Source organism: Diceros bicornis, chromosome 37 (genome assembly GCF_020826845.1).
Source record: "Diceros bicornis minor isolate mBicDic1 chromosome 37, mDicBic1.mat.cur, whole genome shotgun sequence".
Taxonomy (NCBI): domain Eukaryota; kingdom Metazoa; phylum Chordata; class Mammalia; order Perissodactyla; family Rhinocerotidae; genus Diceros; species Diceros bicornis.
The window spans coordinates 8,276,116-8,292,778 of NC_080776.1; positions in this window are offsets into that span (position 1 = coordinate 8,276,116).

The following is a 16,663-nucleotide window of genomic DNA, read 5'->3' on the forward strand; positions in this document are numbered from 1 at the left end:
TGAAGGCCCCGGCCTCCAGAGAAGCTCTCGCATTACAAAACTTGACGGAAAATGCTTGCGTAGGGGACTTGGAGAGACAAGGCCCAGGTCGCTTTGTTCCTGTTGCAGGAATCTGGATGGGAGACAGACTTGTGTCCAGATCCCAGCCTCAGATACCGCCCCAGCCAGCAAGCTGGCCCAGCAGAATGGGCTGCTTTTCCCAAATCAGCCGCCTCCCTCTTCCCTAACTTTCCACCCCATCTCTGTTTCCAATCACCACATTAAAAATCAAGCTCAACTCTCCTGTCAGGGCACCAGGAACTGGCCCAGGTAGAATAGTATGCTTTGAGTGCAGAAAAGGGAAGAAAAAAGGCAAGATGGTAGGAAGAATTTAGACAAATCTCAGGGAATGCCATCTCTCTCTGTCCTATGGTTCTCGGCTCGGCATCACAAGGACCCAGGTCCTTTGAGATCCCCTGATAGCCGCAGGACAGAGAGAGGTGACAGACAACAGCATAATGCAGAGGGAACAGTGAAAGAAGGCTCAGATATGGGAGTCGTGTAAGTGGACAAGCTATCAGACCATTGAGGATGCCTTTTAGACCAAACCACCAAAAACAAAAACCAAACAAAAGAAGCAGACTAGTGAGAGTGTTGATCCCCTTGAACCAGACATTCCTGATGCATGCTCCACCTCATCGTTCCTAGGAGCATGATCCAGTACATTCCCTGAGATGCTTAAGGCAGTTTGAATTGGGATTCTGTCATTTGCGACCACAAAAGCTCCAGCTACACACTAAGTCACTTGTTCAAAGTCACACGGTGAGTAAGAAGCAAATCTAGGCTGTTAACCAAGGCCTGTCTGATCCAAAGGCATGATTTTTCCATCCTCCATGTTGCCTTTCATGTCCTTCTGTCCCAATGCCAAGGTCATCCACTCCTCAATCAGGGGCAGGAAGAAGGAAAACTAAGCCCAAGTATTTTGTTCAATAACAAACTGTCAAGAATTGTTCTAGGTTCTGGGGCTACAATGGGGAGGAAGACAGCCAAGGACACAGTCTACTGGGGAGCAGGTTTGTGAACAGACCTGGAGGAAAGGAGGAAAGAAAGAAGAAGGAAGCAGGAGCTACAGCCGTGCTGTGGAGTCAGTTATGGATATTCTCTCTTCCCTCTCTTGAGCCGAGATAGTTGAGGGCGCTACCTTTCAAGAAAGCATATCCATTTAATTTTTTCCAGTGTAATTTTGCTCAGATTTCTAGCTTGGCAGATACAGTGTATGTCTGCCCTTGTATTGACCGTGTTCAAGTTCTACAGAATAAAGGAAAGAGCTTAATATAAACCTGGCCTCTCCCACTTAGTCCCGATATGTAGATGAATCAGCTGAGTCTCAGGAAGGTTAATAGCAACTACTGTTCCACGCCTACCTGTCTACCAGATCCGATGAAAGAGCAGACTAAACAAAGATCTGAAAATCGAAAGGCTGGGCACAAGTGTAAAATGGTATTATTCGAGGAAGTAGAGCTGATGTATCTCTCTGGTTGAATCATCTTTCTACTGGGTGCAGTCTAGGACTCTGAGTGACTCATGGCCCACTTCTATAAATCCCTGTTTGGTTAGTGGTGGTGACAACTTAAGATTAGCCTGTGTGCGAAACCAGGATCAAAATGAATAGGGAACCCACCAGCTGGGAAAAAATATTTGCAAACCGTATATCTGACAAGGGATTAATCTCCATAATATATAAAGAACTCACACAACTGAATAACAAAAAACAAACAACCCAATCAAAAAATGGGCAGAGGAAATGAACAGACGCTTCTCCAAAGAAGATATACAGATGGCCAATAGGCACATGAAAAGATGCTCAATATCACTAGTCATCAGGGAAATGCAAATCAAAACTACACTCTAAGATATCACCTTACACCCGTTAGAATGGCTATAATCACCAAGACAAAAAGCAACAAATGCTGGAGAGGCTGTGGAGAAATGGGAACCCTAATCCACTGCTGGTGGGAATGCAAACTGGCGCAGCCTCTATGGAAAATAGTATTGAGATTCCTCAAAAAATTAAAAATAGAAATACCTTATGATCCAGCTATCCTACTACTGGGTATTTACCCAACGAGCCTGAAATCAACAATCCAAAGAGGCTTATGCACCCCTATGTTCATCGCAGCATTATTCACTATAGCCAAGACATGGAAGCAACCCAAGTGTCCGTCGACTGATGAATGGATAAAGAAGATGTGGTATATACATATACCATGGAATCCTACTCAGCCATAAAGAAAGACAAAATCGTCCCATTTGCAACAACATGGATGGACCTGGAGAATATTATGTTAAGTGAAATAAGCCAGAAAGAGAAAGACAAACAGGGCATGATTTCACACATATGTGGAAGATAAACCAACACATGCACAGATAGAACTGTTTGGTGGTTACCAGGGGCTAGGGGGGTGGGGGGTGGGCACAGGGGTGGAGGGATGCATTTATATGGTGACTGATAAATAATAATGTACAACAAAAATTTCACAATAAGAATAAATTCATTAATTAATTAATTTTAAAAAAATTAGCCTATTTGCATTACATAAGACACTCTCTACCACCAGGAAAATCCCAGAGATCCTAAAACTCATGTCTCACGGCTCATAACACCTAGCCTCTCTGAAGCCCACCTTTCAATTGGGAGATAGGATAGAATCAGAGCCTCCAATGATGAGTGTCCCCAGGAAGACGTCTGGAGGAAGGAAGAAAAGGGTTAAGATATATTCTCATTTGAGGATGCGAGGTTGTGTTCCTGAAAAGATTTAGACCTTCAGGGGTATATCAGTCAGGGTTCTTGGTTGCAAGCAATAGAAATGAGCTAAAGGTCATTCTGTTGATTTCGTCCTCAGAAGAGGAATTTAATAGAACAGTGGGTAGCTCAAAGAATCAACAAGAAGGATGGATAATTCCACTCTCGAGGGAGAACAGCCAAGTTCATACCTCAGAAACCATCTGCTTAGGATGCCATTCCTACTGCCACTTGTCCGGGGACACCACCACTGCTGCACTAGGTCACTCCCACTAGACCCTGGATTTTGAGGGTCACCACCACCAGAATGAGTCTTACACTGTTCCTGCTTCTTTCTGTCAAATCTCTCGAGACTCAAAGTCCTCTAGTGGGAGCTTCTGATATTGCCTAGCCTCCAGGGTCTCAGGAAAATAGGAGTCTGACTGTTAGAGCTCCCTCTGGGGGAGCAGAGCCGTGCTTCCCACCTAGACTCACAGAGAGGTCTAGGTCTATAATTCTCCTAGCAGAGGAAGAGAGTTGGGGTGACAGTCAGCCAACATGGCAGCTAGTGTTCCCTCCCCATGTGTCTTCTCATTGATTCCTCTACCTCTCTGCAAGGCTACAACCAAACCAGCCCTGCCAAGAGCAAATCTTTCCTTCTGAAAAATTTAAAAACAAATCTCCAGGAGAGAAAATTCCACCAGGCATTGATTAGATCTCATGACTTTTAGAGACAGGGATTTCTTTTTGGTATCTTATTCTATTCTATTCTGCAGGTGAAGACAGAAGGTCAGGGATCCACCACCAGCAGCAGCCTTTCACTAGGGTCTCACTCAATCTGCTTTGGCTGTTTCGAGGACCGTGACTCAGTGGGGTTCACCGCACCCGGCCCCTGGCTTTATCCTATGCTTTCCTGCTCACTTGCCCTAATGCTTCAAATCCTCACCCCAGCCTCTCAGCGAGCTGCCCATCCTGTTCTTCTCCTCCTGCATGTGGCCAAGCCCTAAATGAGACCCAGAACCTTAACAAATGCTCCGATTATGGATTCACACAGTGGTGTGGGGCCGAGATTTCTGGAGAGCTCTGCTCTCCCAGCAGCCCAGAAACCCCATACCAGTACATCCTCCTGTTTTTAACATGATAGCTCTGCCTGCTCTGGAGAACACGCCTCACCAAGCCAGAAACCAAAATGCCCCATCCTAGGCCTTGAGACTCTACCCATCAAAAAAACAAGTCTTTCAAGACTGTCTAGAAGATTCCAGATCTCAGAAGAGAAGTGTCTCGCAGCTCCAGGTTCTGCATGCTAACTCATTTCTCACAGACAAGTTAAACCCTCTTCAGGAGAGAGAACTATGCTACAGATGCCCCAAACCCAGTCCCTAAAGCCCTCCAGGAATGGGACTCAGAGAGAGCTAGGGGACTGGAGACCGGGTGGCAGGGCTGGGAGGGCTCCAGGGGATGGGAAACCAGCTTCTGCTCTTCCCATCCAGAGTGGTTCCTTCTAGCCAAGCTGATGGGGATTCATACAGCTGCCTCCCTGATGAGTTTCAATGTTTGTTTCCTCTCCAAAGCTGCAGTTGGGAAGGACAGTCATGCAAAAATGAAAACAGGACTCAGAATCTCTCTTCAGCTTTCCTTCAGCCCAAATAAGGCAGAAATGCACTCAACGAAAAATAGCAGAAAATAATATCATTGGCAAATTGGCAATTCAGCACAAGATTAATCAGTAATATTGCTTAAGAACTAATTATTTGTGTTTTGTGGTTCCAGAATCCTGGGAAGCAAACCTCATCTAAAGAGAAACAATGGTAGAAACTTCAAGATTCTGACGAAAATGTCAGTGGCACTTTTTAAGTCTGTGTTAATGGTCTTGATTCTACTTAAAATATTGTGATTTCTTTATTAAAGAAGCAGTATCTATGCACCGAGGGAAAAAAATCAAAACTCAATTAAATAGAAAAGATTTTTTTCAAATCCTCCTTAATTTCTTTCCTCTCTCATAAGATGTGCATAAATTCCAGATTTTTTTCTATGTACTTATTAATGCTTTGTTTTTATAAAAATGGAATGATACATATTTTGTAATTCTTTTTCCTCTCAATTTTATCAATAACTTCTAACCCAGGTCACCATTTTAAATGGCTATGTAGGGTATCATCTTATGGATATTCCATAATCTATTCAAGAAATCCCTATTATTGAATGTTTACTGTGTTTCCAATTTTGGGCATTATAAGAACATTGTAATAAACTCCCCATCTTGCATATACAATTGTGTGAATTTGTCTCATCATTTCTTTAGGATATATTCCTAGATGTGAAATTATCATATAATATTTTATTAATTTTTGATACATATGCCAAATTGCCTTCTAGTAGGGTTGAACCAAATTCCATTGCCACCAAGTCACAAGCACCTGTCCCCCTACATGCTCACTATTATGAGTATTGTCATTCTACTTATGTCTTGACTATATCCCAGAGTACTTGATAACTGCTTTCATTTGCTTTGATAAGAGTATTTGAGAATTCCTTTTCTTTTGTTGCATTTGTGAGATCAGATCAACCTTAATCATCATCCGTTAACAGAAAAAAGAGAGTAGGAAGGAGACAAGACTGAGCCCACTCTGGTAAATGAGCAAGAATTGGAAGGAGCGTGGAAAGACCAAAAATCCCCCCAACAGGAGATCAAAGGAGGCCTTGGAAGGTGACTTTGGTTCAGACAATTTCCTGGATCTTTGCCCACGAGCACCTGGAACCGAGAAGTCTTTCAGCGCCATCCAAAGTGGTGGGAGGCCACGTGCCGCTGGTTGGTCTTGTAGTCCAATTCAAAGGATGTGGACGTTCAACCTGCAGATAGCGTATACTTGAGCACAGTAGTATTTCCTTGGTCTACCCAAGAAAATGTTGGAGATTCTCAAAGAGGTAGCACTGGGCTGGATCCTCACCCAGTATAGGACCCCAGCCCTTCGGTTGATCAGCAACTCTGTTAACAACAAAACCAGAACTCTCAACCCCAAAATACTGAAGACTTGTGGGGCCCTGAGTGAAAGAAATGACAGTTTTGAAGGGCTTCCCCTACACTCATGATTTTCTTTGTTTTACGTTTCCCATGCATAATTTCTTTTAATTCTCACAACAAACTTTTGAGGGAGATTGCATTATTTTTTCCACTCTACAGACGCATAAGCTGAAGCTCAGAGCACTGTGACAAGGGCAGAACTTGGATCTAGGTCCTCTAATTCCAGTCTCATGCCCTTTACACCATCACCATCTGGCAGGGTCTGCAGGAACACGACTCACTTCCAGTACAGTTAGACTGAGTGCTCAAACGAGGGCCCTAAGGTGGGCAAACTTCTTCTTATTGCACCAGATAAGAAAGAAAACAGTAGCGGGGTGACAATACTGAAAGTCCCTTCAAGTTCTGGGCACAAGAGAAGGGTGTCTCTCCTCATAGGGGAATAGACTCCAATGCTTACAGGACTTCTGAGAGGCATTGAGAAATCAATCCCTTTTAGACAAGTTAAATCTAAATGAATAACACCCAATCTGCTTCTCCCCAAAGCTCATACAAGGCCCACATGGCTTAGGATGAGTTGCTTAGAAATCATGAAGATCATGCAGGGACACAGGATGCTAACACAAGACACTAATCGTTTGGTCTCCTCCTTTCCATAGCAGCTTTCCTCCAGGAGGCTGTGAGAAGGTCATGGCCACCAGATGTTGCAGAGGGTGAGAAACGGGTGCCTGAGCTCTGCCAGAAGCCTACCCCCGACCCTGCCGCACCCATGGGGCTCTGACAACCCCCGGGGCTCACATCCAGAGCAGCTTCTCCAGGACTTCCGATTGGGCAGCGGGGCTCAGAGGGGATGCGACACCGAGACACAGATCATCTGGTGCTCAGTGTTTGTCAAGGCTGGGTTGAGTCTGGTATGTTGGTTTGAGGGCTGCTCTCTGAACATCAAAGCAATGAAAAGATTAAACAAATAAGCCAGTTTAAGATGTTCTCTGAGGTGGGTGAGCTCTCATAAGCAAAAACTGGTAGAATTCTGTCATCCCATCCTCCTCTCCCTTTAGCCCGCTCTCCGCATACTTGGCTGAATTCTCTGCTGTTAGCCAAAGCCTCTTTCAGCCTAAATTAAACCTTCTAGATGGAGCTTCAAAGCACTCCACCTCCCGGCCTCCCCCATCTTCTTGAACTTCTTTGAAAGGACCATAAAACACTGCCTCTACTCCCACAAAGACGAATGCCATACGACTCCGTTCTCCAGCTTTCCAGTACTTTCTCAGACCATCCCACATACTGCAGAAGTCCTCCAGCCCCCTGCTACCTAAGGGTCTGGAGTCATACCAAACCCCAAACTCTGGGGAGCCTTCTCAGATGCCTCCTTCACCCTGCACACCCACACCAACTGCCCTTACAACCACGCACTCAAGCCCACATTGCAGGACAGGCACTGACCACAAAGGGCCCCGCGCCACATCTGCTCATCTATAGACTCACACGTCATGTTGCAGAAGCTCAACTACTTTGCGACTAAAATCAAGCTCAGAAATCTTGTCTTTTCGGCCTTCAGTAGATTCTCTCTTCCTCACTCACCAAACTGCCTCCTTCCAGCAGATTCTGAGACCCTCTGTGTCCTAAGAACTTAGAGATCCTCCTTAGCACTCCATAACAATAGGTAAATTAGAAATCATTATCCCCATCTTACGGGGGAATAAATCGAGGTTCAGAAAGATTGAGTGGTTTGCCCAGATTCACGCAGCTGCCTGGAGCCTGCCTGTCAAGATTCGAACTCAGATCTGTCAAAAGGACATCTCATCCTCTAGGAACCACAGCCTGCGGCATGAGGGACTGACCTATGATTGCACAGTTGTTCAACAGGGGTAGAAAGATAGAAACAAGAGGAAGATCGAGGCCTGAGAAGGGGAATAGCAGGGAAGATCTTGGAAAGTAGACTTATTCTCAAGGTAAATAGTTGCAGTTGTATATTATAGGCATTTAAACATGGCAATTTTTAAGCAGAAAAGCAAAACTAGGCAGAGGAGGGAAAATTTAAGTAGAAAATGATCTCTAAAAATCATTATGTCTAGGTCCCTCCCTCCAGGAAAGACTTCCCTTAAGCCCCCCAGACCAGGTGGAATTGTTTCTCAGAAATCTAAGCCTCTCCGTGTCTGTGGTATGAAACCCCGTGCCAATGCCATTAAACCCTCGCCCAAGGCCCCCTCCCACGGCTCTCCCTGTCTCCAGCTGCCTCAGCACAGCTGGGCCGCAGCAATGGCTGGGTGGGCAGCCCTGGTCTGGAGCATCAAGCTGCGCACTCTGGCTTGACTCTAGCCCAGACACGGTTCACGGCTGTAGTTTCTGGGGGAAAGCCAGGCCTCCCCACACCAGGCCTTCAGTGCAAGATAAACCCACAAAACCTGCCTCTCGCACCTGCAGCAGGACCGGAATCCTGTGCGTGAGTGCCCTGGGCCAGTCCTGGCAGGAGGCTGGGCTGGGCCTCAGGGCACAATTTGCAGGGACCTCCCAGGACCTCAAGCACCCAGAGGTAGAGACCCCTATGGCTAGGAAGCCAGCTCCCCAGGTCCCACTGGCCAAGCCGGTGCTCTCTTCCCAGGGGCCCTTGTTGTGGTCAACAGGACTCTCGACCAGGAGTCAGGAGACCTGGGTTCTCATCCCAGGCCAGTCACCAACCAGCTGTGGGGCCTTGAACAAGGCGCTGACCTTCGCCAGCTCCCTCATGGCTCCCTCATGGCAGAGATACCAGCCTTCCCTCCTCTGCAGGGAGAGAAGAAGTGAGAATATGGATGTAGAATCATAACCAATTCCAGGTCTTTCTATACTTCCTGCTTGGTGGGAGACCAATAGATAGATAGATAAATAGATAAATGATAGATAGATGGATGGATGGATGGATAAATAGATAGATAGATAGACAATAGATAGATAGATAGATAGATAGATAGATAGATAGATAGATAGATAGATAGAGATAGACAGACAGACAGACAGATGATAGATAGATAATACTCCAGATTTCTGGGAACAATGTGGATAGCAGATATTCTTCCTCAGATACCTCACAAACACATTCATACTTTTAAGATGGTATGTCCTAATTTCTGGTCCAGAGAAGAGGAAAAATAATCCAATCCTGGGTAGTCACAGCCCTAAAGGAATAAATAGGGATGATTGCAATCCTAACTCTACCCATCATGTGCAGTGTGACCTTGGACAAATTATTCAACCTCTCTGGGCCTCGATTTCTCCATCTGTGAAATGGGACAGTTGATAGTATCCCCTGGTTGACTCAGTCCTCGAGTAACGGTGGTTGGCGACTTTATAAAGGAATTCTGACTTCAGGCTCTCTCTGAGCTGCTCTCGTCCTTCCGCTGCTCCGGTACCACACACCCCAAGTGTATCTCATAGGTTTGACCTTGGGTGTGGCTTGGGGAGTTTGCCTCTTCCTTTGTCTGTTGTCCACCTCCTGGAAAAGAGCAGATCTCCTGAGGCAGCAGCAGAGACAGCTTGCACTGCCTCCAGACCGCTGGGGCTGTAAATGGCTCCTGGAGAGACTGAGCAGAACGAGCGAGACCCTGGAAAGACAGGCTGCCTCCTCCAGCATCTGACGGTGAGCTTCTGAGTGTGGGCTCACTGGGCACGGTCAGGGACTGCCATCCGTGCTCACTGATCACCAGTGTCCACATCATTGTCAGCAGGAGGGATGACCCCATGTGGTTTCATCTGACCCTCCCAAGCCCTGGGAGGCAAAGGCTGCGTCCACCGCATGGAAACAACCAGTTGAAATGTCAGGAGTTTGGACAGACTCACAATTCGAATTCACATAGCGTCTCCACCCCACTGCCCTCCAAAGTTTTCCTCTTCAGTTCCATCAGCTGACTTGTAACTGGGGACACAGCCCAAACATCAACCATGAAAGGTCTAGGTTCCAGGCCATCCCAGAGACCATCTGATCCAACACCCTCATTTTCCTGATGGAGAAGGCAAACCCCAGAGAGGGGAAATGACTTGCCCAAGATTACACAGCTGAGCAGAGAGCAGCACAAGAATCCAAGAGGGGAGGAGAGGTGTCCCCACAGCTCTCGCTTCGAGAAACAGAACCACAAAGACGAGGAAGGTCCTTTGGGGGTTGGGGGTGGGGTTGGTTGAATTTCAGGGGCAGCACAGAGGGGTGGAGTGAGCACCGGACCAAGGGTTAGAGGACCAGGGTCCCCACTGGTCTCTGCCTCTCCCTAGCCTCAGCTGTCACTTACCACCCTGCACTGTCACCCCACCTCTCTTAGGGGCTCAGTCCTCTTCTATAAAACGGAGCACCCTACCCACCTCTCAGAACTGTTGAGAGGAGTAGATGAGAACGTGTCTTGAAAATCATAAGGCTCTGCACGTGTACAACTGAATTCTGCCCATCTACACAGCCACCTTTAGGATTTGGGTCAGGTGTAGGGACCAGGAAACAGGCAGAAGGTCGGCATGCTCCCTGAGTAGATCTAAGACTGAGGGGCTTCTCTCAGCAAAGGGGACCCAGAGCACCAGGCTAAATCCATGTCATTCAAGCAGGGCTCAGGTTGTGTGTGTCTAAGCAGCTTTGGTTTGAAAAGCTTAGGAGGGCACTGGAATGCAAACAAAAGTTGATGAGGCGGCGTCCTGCCCGCAGTACCACACTGCCCTCTGCAGGGAGCCAGGGAGAAGGCACCTAGGCTGGGGGCGGTCAGGCGGATTTGGTTCAGACCGCCCAGGGTCATGGCACCCATTCCCCTGCCTGCGCACAGTGCGAGCCCTCTCTAGGTTGAAACAGGGAGGGGGGACTGCCCTCACCCTCAGCAAGCTGTTCTGCCTGGCCCGGATCTTCCTCCTCTCCTGATGCTCACCGCTCTCCAATCTGCCCTTAAGCGTGTCTCACTCTGAAGCCAGGATTTAGAAGGTTCTGGGAAACAGAGCAGCCTCTGGCTCCTGCCCAACTCGCTATCTCCTCTCTGTTCCAGAATACGGTGATTTCTCCATACTCTGGACATAGTCCAGTCCTTGGGGAAAGCCCCCTGAGCTGAGGGATTCATGACCATCCTGCATCAAGGGACAAAGAGCCAGGGCCTTGCAGATTTCAGTAACGGACCAAAAATTCTCTGACTCAGTGACATCAGACACAGGCCCCACAACCGATCTGGGATTTGAAGGGAGACAGCCGGGGACCAGAGCCTGCACTGTGAGAGTGCCCTCCCTGGTCCCTGCTGTGCCAGACTACCCCATTCTCCGTCCTTTCCCTGCCTTTCCCTGCCTGTGCGGTTGGGAGCAGGGCACCCAGCAGCTGGCTGACCAGCCTCCAGGCGTGGGCTCAGGCCACGCTCCCCATGTGCCCTTGTGTGGACCCGGGAGCCGCCGCAGCCGGCCCAGCCATGTGACTTGAATGATTCACACACACAGACGCCCAAACCAGCTTCTCCATTCTTCCTCTCCCAGGCCATCACAAAAGGCACAGTCTCGGCTGCGCGGGCTGGAAACCCTTCGGCACAGAGCTGCATTGTTCCCAGGGTCAGGAGGGGCTGGAGGCTGAAGGGAATTAGGAAGACAGGGAGCCGGGCGCAGGGCGGTTTTCCATGCAGTATGTGCCCGTGGCGCAGCCAAGCCCACTTCCTGCCCTGGCTCCAGCCCTGGAGCTCAAATTTACATCCCCTCCTTTAGAACTGACTTCGGGTTGGGATGTTGGCTTCTTTCTTTTCCACTCTCTGCACGTGTGCAATTTTTTTGAAAACTACGCACATGCTGGGTTTTTTTTTTTCCTCTCCAACACACATCATTCTTTAGAGACTATAATACAAATTTGGAGCCTAGCAATCTTTGTCTTTGGGGGCAGCTTCGTCCTTTCCCTTCTGCTCCCTACCCCCAACCAGAGCCCAGGCAGGTGGATGGGCCTGGTAGGTGTAGTTATGGAGGAAAGGGAAAGAGAGAAACTGAGTCAGCATTAAGGGGGTGACAGTGGGAGAAGGGGACGCGGTCAAGATTGGGCCTATCAGGGATTTGGGAAATCATTCCGGTCCTTCTGATTCTCAAATTATGAAAATATTCTGCTCTGGGTTGCTGAAAATAAATTCCCAGTAAATAAACACTTGGAATTGGAAGGGTTTGGGAGGTCAGGTGGCCCCATCCCCTGATCTCCTGAGAGGTAGTCCTTCCCCCAGAGCAGGCCCATGGCAGGCAAGTCTGTCTGTCCCACTGATGGCCAGTTCCAACTTGTTAGAAAATGCTTCTGAATATCAAGTCAAAATCTGCCCCCTGTGGCAGACTGTAAACATGGCCACCATTCTCCATTCCTCCCTGTTTCCACAAGGGGGACAGCCCTTTAAATATTGCAATAGCTAATTCTGATTGCCTCTAAGTACCAGAATGCTCTTGGGGAGGTCATGCACACTAGCGCCATCCTTAGAGGAAAGCCACATCCCAAGGCATCCTTTACCACTTCTTTCCCATCCTGGGCCGGCCCCAGAAGCTGCAGAAGATGCTCTTCAGCAGTTGGTGTCAGCATCCTTTGGTAACATCATATCCACTCACCAGGAACTCCAAGAGCCCCTGCACTCAAATATTCAGGTCTTTCCAGCACGTTTTATTGTCAGTTAAGAGAAATTGAAAGATTGAGGTGAGGAAGGTGCTAAAAGTACAGTAAAAATGCTTAAATCAATTAGGTGTCTTGAAGCCACTTCTGATCCAAATCTAAACTGCCAAAATCCTCCAAAACAAATGTCCTTGGCAGGTTTCCAAAGGATCCCTGGCTCTCTGGGCCACAGCACTGAGAGGGTGGTCAGAGGCTGCTGGCTTCCAGAATTTGCCACGTGGAGCAAACAGCGGATGCGCTGAACTTGGTCTTGGGGTCTGATGGGGAAGGTCACCATCCCCCTACAGGAGACGGATCGTACCAATGGCGGCCCCGTTCTTAACCAGACGCAGAGGGAAGTGGTGTTGTGGGAAATGGCCGCCATCTGTGGATTTTCTGGCTAAAAACTTTGCTGCAAAGTTTGCCAGTTTCCAACAAGCCCTTGCAGCTTGGCTTCTTGTTTTTCATTTGCGCTCCCCGCGTGTCACAGCACGATTATTCTGGGACACGTTCTCGAAATGGACATGGTCTCCAATTTTCTTTCCCTAATAACAGTGCGGGTTATAGGGGTGAGGAAGGCAGAAAGAGAGAGAAACCCCAAACCTCAGAAAAGGATGAAAACACTTCTAAACTCTGGTTCAAAAATGAGAAAATCAAATTCACCAAGTCACAGTACACAACCCTCCGCCAGGCGGGCTAAGGAAGAGGAGAAATGTCAGGGAAATGAGGAGCATGAGCTCGGTTTCCATGGCATCAAGAATATTTGAAAATGTCCTCCCCCAAGAGCCTAAAAATGATCAGCGTGGCACCAATGGCAGCAGAGTCAAGCGGTTGGTGGTGGGCTCCCAGAAAGATGTCGTCCACCAGCAATTATTTTTCAACCATCTAAAGGACACTGGCCGTGGCTCAAAGCAGAACAAAGAAAGGGCCACTCTCTTCCAGCTGTTTTCTGTCTTCTGCCAGACAAATGCATCAGCCCCAGTCCCCAAACCCATTCTTATTCATGGTCATGGAAAAAGTTTGAAGTCTAGAGTATGCGTAATTTAAGGTCTTTGGAGCTGTCTTGCTTTTGGATTTTGAGTTCAAGGATTAGAATATGTCTGTCTGTGTGTGTGTGTGCATGTGTGTGTGTGAGCCTGAGTTTAGCCATGCTTTCATCCACGTGCATGTGGACACACATTTGTGTTTGTGTGGGTGTCTGCCAATGTGACTGTGGGTTTACGTAAATAAATACACCCATAACACATAAACTTGGTACAAGTGCCTGTGTGATCCCAGGAGTGTGTACACTTGTTGGACAGAATGTGCATGAAGCTGCATGTATGTGTGTGTGTGTGTGTGTGTGTGCGTGCAAGTGTGTGCACGCTCCGCATGTATTTTGCCCCAATGTGTCTGCAAGTCTGTGTCAGATGTGGGGCTGCGTGCGTGTACATGCAAGGGCACGCCGGCCTGTGAGAGGCGTACCTGTGTGCGTGCACATGTCCTTTGCACAAGCAGGGCCCCTTGTCGGCCCATCTCCTCCTCCATTCCCGTGAGCTCACAGCGGCCTTTGTTCGCCTGCCTTTGGGATCTGCCAGCTCATGGCAGGGGTCCCTCTCCTGGGAAACAACACTCCTCCCGCTCATTTGTGTCTCGTCAGAGGGCTCCAGGCTCCAGCCCTTAAATGGCAGCCCGCGATGGCAGCAGACGACTTTCTTAATTGCCTGTGATGTTTGCGGGTGTGGGGCAAGCAGGACGGTAGCTATTAGGCCGCGCGAGCTGGCACAGGGCTGCGTTTTGCGCCTGTGTGAATTTCGTATTCCTGGGAAGTTGAGAGGCCAGAGCTGGTTAGAGCCACGGAGAGGCTGTTATTATGGCCTGGCACAGGCGTGTTGTCAGCTTCTTGAGGCCTCGGGGCAACTTCACCACACTCCAGAATTGCAACACCCCTCGACTTTCCAAACCAGGGCACCCCCATACACACGCTTTCTCTTTCTCTTTCTCTCTGTCTCTCTTTCCCCTTTTTCTTTCTCTCTCTTGTTCTTTCTGCTGGTTTTTCTCCATGTCCCTCCCTCTCCGCTGCCTTTCTCTCTCTCTTTGCCTCTCCTCCATTTCAGAACTCACAGATGATGAGAACATCAACTCTCCCCCCACCCCAAGCTGCCTCTTCTCTTTCTCCTGCCTTCCCCCCAGTCTCTCTCTGTGGTCCCCATCCAGCCCATTCCTGCAGAGCTCTGGTCCCCAAAGTGGAGGTTTGTTATTTACACTAATGTCCAAGGCTTTGGGGAGATTGGGGTGGCCTAGCAAAGGGCTGTCCTGTTTCTTTATTTCCCTCTGCTCACCCCCTCCTAGGACACCCGGGATAGTCAGTGCTCAGGCCCTTGTTTCCTGCCTTCGTGGCTTCAGCTCACGTAGGGTAAAGTGAAGATCCGGAGAGACCCAGAAAGTCAGAGGAAAGGCCGCAGGCACCCGAACTCAGGGCTCCCTGGTCCGTAGCTTGAGGCACAAAACTGTTCCTCCCTCAGCACAGGTTGGAAGGAGGACATGTGTTTGAATCCTTCAGTTGTGTCATTTGAAGGAATTTGGAGCAAAGACAGCAGACTGCCTGATTTCTTCCTGAGAGCCAGGAGAAGTGGTCAGGGAAGAGTGGGAAGGCACTGTTTCATAAATGGTTCAAAAAGCCCTCATTCAAACAGTTCTTCAGAACATGTTGCTTGGCTCAATAAACATTTATGGGTGAGTGAATGAATGAAGGATGAGCGAGTGAGTGAATGAATGGGAGGCTGTCCCTCCCTAGAGATTCCTGAGGACTACAGTGACACCAAATCTGGGTGATCTCTCCTCAAACTAAGAGAATGCACGAGGTGACATCAGCAAGGCTTTCCAACAGCAGGAGAGAGCAGTTCTTGGGTGCGGCCTCTCCCCACATTGCACTCAAGTTTCCTTGTCTATACAACGGGCCTCCATTGATGATCTCAATTGATCTCCCTGCCAATAAAGTCTTGGAGATGAGGAAGCTGTGGCATCCTCAGGATGAAGGAGTTTCAGACTCTTTCATAGTTTTGATCCCATGGACACAGCCCTCTCTGGTCCTCATCCCAGGCAGGACCACTGGAGGCTCCCAGGTGGCCCTGCACAGCCTCCTCGGCACAGCTGAAAGAGCGTGGACCAGGCAATACTGATGCTCAGTCTTGTCACACTTCCTATTTTGCACACCTTGGCAGATGTGAGGGGCACTCTCTGACTAACTGATGAGGAAGTGTGAAAGTGTGAGTCCTCTACTTCTAGTTGGCCAAATTCTAAGGTGTAACTCGCATTCCCTCACTCCTCGGTGGGATCAAGCTAAAGTTCTCCTCCATGAGTCTTTGCCTGAAATTCCAGGCTTGCCTGACTCCTTCCCTCCTCTGTCCTGCACACCCCACTCCCTCTCAAGTTTCTCCGGGAGCCCTCTCTTAATAAATCACCTGTACACTAATATTCGTCTCAGGGGCTACTTCTGGAAAACTGATCTTAGACAACAGGTACTCAAACTAAAATGTCTCCAGTTAGAGGATGTAAATAGGAAGGACTACAGAAATCTCACATCCATCGAAAGAGGGTGGTCACTTGCCAGCTGTTTGTTCCCAACAGGAATGGCAGGCGTGCTGCAAGATATCCTGATTTTTTTTAAAATAGTTTTTAAAGGAATCCATAGTTTTGCATGAGATCTCTTGATTTTTAAGTGTGAAAAACATCTGAGATCATTTTTAAAACTCTGTGCACAACAAAACACATCCACAGACTGGATTCAACATTGTGACTACTCGATTCCAACCTCTGATCTACTGGTTCAAAGACTCAAGTGAAGAAATGATTGAAGGTGACTTCTAAGTCCAGCTGAGATGGCACCAGATCGAAAATCACCATGCGTTTTAAAAAGCAGGAAAATATTACCCGTAATGAGAAGATCAATCAACCTATCAAAACCAATCTGGAACTGACACAGCTGTTAGAATTAGCCGAGAAGGAAATTCAAACACTTATTATAGCTGATCCTAGATGTTCAAAAATTTCAATGGAAACACGCAAGATATTTTAAAAGACCCAAATCAAACTTCTAAAGATGAAAACTAAAATGTCTGATGTGAAAAATACACTAGTTAGAATAAATGGGAAATCAGGCATTACAGAAGAAAAGATTAATAAAATTGAAGATACGGTGATAGGAACTGTCCAAAAGGATACAGAGAGAGAAAAGATAATTTTAGAAAAATGAACAGAGCATCAGTGAGCTACGGAACATCTTCAAGCAGCCTAATATGCGTATAATTGGAGT